Source organism: Lithobates pipiens, unplaced genomic scaffold (assembly GCF_037356315.1).
Source record: "Lithobates pipiens isolate NorthernLeopardFrog02 unplaced genomic scaffold, aLitPip1_a1.2 Scaffold_16, whole genome shotgun sequence".
Taxonomy (NCBI): Eukaryota; Metazoa; Chordata; class Amphibia; order Anura; family Ranidae; genus Lithobates; species Lithobates pipiens.
This window is the reverse complement of record NW_027507748.1, coordinates 25,934,436-25,940,435: the sequence shown is the minus strand read 5'-3', so window position 1 is coordinate 25,940,435 and position 6,000 is coordinate 25,934,436. Positions and strand designations below refer to the sequence as shown.

The 6,000-nt window shown below is 38.1% G+C and overlaps 1 long non-coding RNA gene across 1 annotated transcript in view; it reads left to right on the top strand.

Annotated features, from left to right (window-relative positions):
• Nucleotides 1-6,000, top strand: part of LOC143981687 (uncharacterized) — a 263,724-nt gene that overhangs the window by 27,508 nt on the left and 230,216 nt on the right. The gene's annotated exons all lie outside the window — the stretch shown is intronic.

Below are 6,000 nucleotides of genomic sequence, written 5' to 3'. Positions count from 1 at the left end.
CTACTTTGGCGCTATTTCAAAGCCTCAGATGAGTGCGATTTACAGCTCCGATTGAAGCCCCCATTCACACCGGTGCAGCTTGGAAGTCGCGCTACTTTGGCGCTATTTCAAAGACTCAGATCAGTGCGATTTACACCTCCGATTTAAGCCCCCATTCACATCGGGTGCAGCTGGGAAGTCATGCTACTTCGGCACAACTAAAGCCTCAGATCGGTGCGATTTACATCTCCGATTTAAGTCCCCGTTCACACCCTTGCAGCTTGGAAATCGCACTACCTCTGCGCTATTTCAAAGCCTCAGATCAGTGCAATTTACAACTCCGATTTAAGCCCCCATTCACACCGGGTGCAGCTTTGAAGTCACGCTACTTTGGCGCAAGTAAAGCCTCAGGTCAGTGCGATTTGCACCTTCAATTTAGGTGCTGCATTCACACCGGGTGCGGTTTTGAGGTCACGACACTTTGGCGCAATTTTAAAGCTGCTGATCAGAGCGGCTTGCCGACGACATCTGTGCAACTTCATACACGAATCTCAATGCGAATCGTACATAAATTTGGCACAAAAATAGTGCAGGAACATTTTTCAAAGTCGCAGCATGTCAAGTTGCACCAATTTGAACAGATCCATAGTGGCAAATAAGTGTGACTTATTAATATTAATAATAATAATAATAATATATTTTATTTATAGGCACCGTTCAGAACACCCAAGGTCACCAAAGATAAAAGCAAAATAAATAAATAAAATAGATTACATAACCATGAAATTACAAAAACAAAATCAATGAAGTCAGACGGAGTGCGCTCGTTTATCCACTTGCTGCAAAATCACGTACCTGTATATGTCACTTTGTTTCAAGTGGTTGTACCCGGGTGGTGCCTGCAGCTGCATTACCCCTGTACTGTTTTTTGTTTTTGTTTAGAGCCGACGGTCAGCTTTCTTGAAATAACAACTGATGAGGCCAACCAGCCGCTCGATTGTTATTACAAGCAGTGGGAGGCCCCCCCCCCCCCCACCGCCTTACGCCATTCTGCCCGGCTTTCCCGTCCCACCGTGAGGCCAGAGAGACCAGCCGGCACATCCACCGGTTGGCCAGAGACCCGAACAAAGCAGGAATCTGGTTAATTGGGTCCCTGATCTAGAAACGCGGAAAGCGACGTCATGACATCACTTCCTGGATTACTGGAGCCTTAAAGTCACCAGATTTATTTTATTTTTTTTAAATTCCGTATTCAAAACAGCCAAACTTGGATGAATGCCTTGAAGTACAAAAAAATAAAAAATAAATACCTGATACATTTTTTTTTTTTTTTCATGAAAGTGTCTTTTTTTTCCCCCCAAAAAAACTGCTTTGAAAGACTGCTGCACAAATACATTATGACCATCTTTCCCTCAACTCTGACCAGTTTCACAGTCCCGACTGCTGAAAATCATCCCCACAGCATGATGCTGCCACCACCATGTTTCACGGTGGGGATGGGGTTCTTTGGGTGATGTGATGTGTTGGGTTTGCGCCAGACATAGCGTTTTCTTTGATGGACAAAAAGTTCAATTTTAGTCTCATCAGACCAGAGTACCTTCCTCCATACATTTCGGGAGTCTCCCACATGCCTTTTCGCAAACTCCAAACGTGTCATTTTTTTTTTTTTTCCTGAAAGTAATGTCTTTCTTCTGGCCACTCTGCCATAAAGCCCAACTCTATGGAGCGTACGGCTTATTGTCGTCCTATGTACAGATACTCCAGTCTCTGCTGTGGAACTCTGCAGCTGCTCCAGGGTTACCTCAGGTCTCTGTGCTGCCTCTCTGATCAATGCCCTCCTTGCCCGCTCCGTGAGTTTTGGAGTGGGGACGTCTCTTGGCAGGTTTGCTGTTGTGCCATGTTCTTTCCATTTGGTTATGATAGATTTGATGGTGCTCCTAGGGATCATCAAATATTTGGGTATTTTTTTATAACCTAACCCTGACTTTTAATTCTCAACAACATTGTCTCTTACTTGTTTGGAGAGTTCCTTGGTGTTCTTGGCAGCGTTTGGTTAGTGGTGCCTCTTGCTTAGGTGTTGCAGCCTCTGAGGCCTTTCAGAAAGGTGTGTATATGTAATGACAGATCATGTGACACTTAGATTGCACACAGGTGGACATCATTTCACTAATTATGTGACTTCTGAAGGTAATTGGTTGCACCAGAGCTTTTTATGACCTTCATAACAAAGGGGGTGAATACATACGCACATGCCAAGTATCATTTTTTTTATTTCTGGAAAATAGTTTTATGTATATATTTTTCTAATTTTACTTCAAGACTATTGTGTTCAGATATCACATATAATTCAGATTAAAAAAAAAAAAAAACATTGAACTAAAGGCTGTAATGTAACAAAATAGGTAAAAAGCCAAGGGGGGTGAATACTTTTGCAAGGCACTGTACGTGCGTACCACAGAGTATAGCATACCACAGTTCAATTCTGTTTTCAGTAGATATACAAAATCTTAAAAATGTTCCCTATATTATAGTTCTAATGATGGTATACTCTTCTACCTCTGCCGTTCTGACTATACAACAAAACAGAAACAGAAAAAAACAAAACAAAAAAACACACCTCTATTCCCCCTCCGGTAGCGCACAGCCATATTCCCTGGAGCAGACGCAATGGACACAATGAGTAACCATTGTGTCCATTTAAAAAAAAAAATTATTTCTCCTCTTTGCCTTGTATAATTGCGATACCTTTTGTCCATGACATAAATGTCAGCCATTTTTTTTTAACCACTTCAGCCCCGGGAAGAATTTACCCCCTTCCTGGGCCATTTTTTGCGATATGTCACTGCACCGCTTTAACTGACAATTACGCGCGGTCACAAATAAAGCTTTCATCTGGTGGTATTTGATCACCTCTGCGTTTTTTATTTTTTGCGCTATAAACAAAAAAAGTGACAATTTAAAAAAAAAAAAACACACATTTTTTTTGTTTTTACTTTTGCTATAATAAATATCCCAATTTTCTTTTTTAAAAACAATTTTTTTCCTCAGTTTAGGCCAATATGTATTCTTCTACGTATTTTTGATAAAAAAAAAATGAAAAAAAAATCACAATAAGCGCATATTCATTGGTTTGCGCAAAAGTTATAGCATCTACAAAATAGGTTATCGATTTATGGCATTTTTTTTATTACTAGTAATGTCGGCGATCTTTGATTTTTAACAGGACTGCGACATTGCGGAGGACAGATCGGAACACTTTTGAAGCTTTTTTGGAAACCATTGACATTTATACAGCGAACAGGACTATATAAATGTCACTGCCAGAAAACAAGAAAACAAACAAAAACAAAATAAAATAAAAACACACCTCTATTCCCCCTCCGCTAGTGCACAGCCATATGCCCTGGAGCAGATAAAGAGGGACCATTGTGTCCATTTTTTATAAAATTTCTCCTCTTTGCTTTGCATAATTGTGATACCTTTTTCCATGGCATATGTCGGCCATATTTTATTTTATTTTTAACCACTGCTGGATTCATGAAAGTGTATTTTTTTCCCCCCAAAAAAATTGCGTTTGAAAGACCGCTGCGCAAATACATTGTGACATAAAATATTGCTACGACCGCCATTCTAGTTTCTTAAAAAAAAAAAAATAATAATTATATATATATACTTTTTTTCATATATATATATATATATATATATATATATATATATATATATATATGAAAAAAAGAAAAAAAGTATATGTATACTTAAAAAAAAAAAAAAAAATATATATATATATATATATATATATATATATATATATATATATATATATATATATATATAATAATTATTATTATTTTTTTAAGTATACATATACTTTTTTTCTTTTTTTCATATATATACTGTATATATATATATATATATATATATATATATATATATATATATATATATATATATATATATATAAAATTTTGTAAGTAATTTTCAAGCAAAAAATACAGATTTTCACTTGTAAGCAACAAATGTCAGAAAAAGGCCTGGTCTTAGTAGTTACAATTATGATTTTTGAGACGTGATTTGAAGATGGGTAGGATGTCAATATTGGGGATGTCAGGTGGCAGAAGTTCCAAAGTCAAGGGGGGGGAGGGGAGAGCAGCTAAAGGCTTTCAATCCCATAGTGGTCAGGCAGGCGGATGGAGCATTGACCTGTTAAAGGGAAACTTCACTTTTGTTGAGAGAAGAAACATCCCCCCCCTCTGGGTGATCGATGTACATTGCAAGGATTATAACAAACTTTGTTGCAGATTCCTACCTTTTTGTTACTCTGAAGAAAATCCCTGTGTGTTTGTCTGTGCCTCTGTGCTCAGTGGGTCTAATGGAAGTGATCTCATAATTATCAGTCAGCTAGCACTAATGAGGAAAGCTGCTGGGCCTGCATCCCTTTAGCCCTGGTTCACATTGGTGCATTTTACCATGTCAAATCGGCCGCTATTGCCGGCAATGGCACCGCCCTAATCGGTGCGACGCTGCATTTGCGGTGCCGCATTCACGGTGCCGCACCGATTTAAAAAATTTGTAGTTTCCGTACTACTTTTTGTGATTTCGGGGTGCGATTTCCATTGACATATGTGCAGAAACCCACGCAGATGTCTATGAAATTGCCGCCAAAATCGGGACTGACATGCGGGAGTGAAATTAGTAGAACTCGCACGGCTTCATTCAGCGTGTTCCTACTGGAAATATCTCACCAAAAATGACATTTGTGTTACAGGGGATGCCTGAAATCTGACTTCTATCTCAGGCAGACTTCTGGGAAAATCGGTGAGCCAATCACACGAGCAGGAAATGATGTTTCTTGGGGAGTGGTCAGCACACGCTCTGTGTACAGAACACCTCCAGGTGGCCGTATTGCATTGCAGGAAAATTACAGCGGCTGCAGATTGAAAAAGAAAGGTCATTTTTAATAACGTTCAATTACAATATGACTTGTAGCGCAATTGTACGCTCCATATTCATTTTTCTTTATTTTTTATTCCCCCCCCCCCACAAAAGTGGAGTTACCCTTTTAGTCTCATGACATTTTGCACCTGGTGTGAACGGGGGGGGGGGGGGGGGGCGCTTAATGGGACTTCACTTCTATGCAATGAAATCCCCCAAAAAGTAGCGCAGGAACCTTTTTCAAAATGGCAACGCTTGGAACGGTTCCATCTTCTCGGCGACGGGGGTTGCGACTTGTTGTTTAGTTATATCAGCAGATCACTCTAAAACAAAACAATACTTTTCTAATTGGATTTGGGGTTTTTTGTTTTTTTTTATGGCTTTTTTGTAAACAAATTCACCTCCTTTTTTTTTTTTTTTCCTTCTTTTGTAAATTGCACATTTTTTCTTTGTCTCTCTCTCTCTAAATGGAGTGCAGAGTGTAGAATTGTTACATCCTCCTACATTCTGAATTAAAGTATCCGCGCTGAGCTTTACCGTGACTCATTGTTTTCGCTGCGCTGTGTATAGCGATCTAGGTGTCTGATATATTCTATCAAAACATCTGCCATGTTTTGTGTGCTTGTATACAAACAGGAACAACAAGTGTTCAAAAGGTACGCTCTTGTGTTTTACTTTGCTGGGGTTATTTAAAGCAGATCTTGTTTGGAAACAAAATCTACACCGTATACCGAGTGGTGTAAAGCAATCAAAATGCAAACAAAAAAAAACAAACAAAAAAAAAAAAGTGTTACATTTTTGGTGTCATGAAATATCACATTCAATATGTTTAATGTAGTAAAAAAATAATAAAGGGGCATAAATAAATATAAATATATATATATATATATATATATAATATAATACACACGAGGTACGCTCCTGTATTTTACTTAGCTGGGGTTATTTAAAGCAGATCTTGTTTGGAAACAAAATCTACACCGTATACAGAGTGGTGTAAAGCAATCAAAAAAACAAAAACAAAAAAAAGTGTTACATTTTAGGTGTAATGAAATATCACATTCAAAATGTTTAATGTAGTAAAAAAAA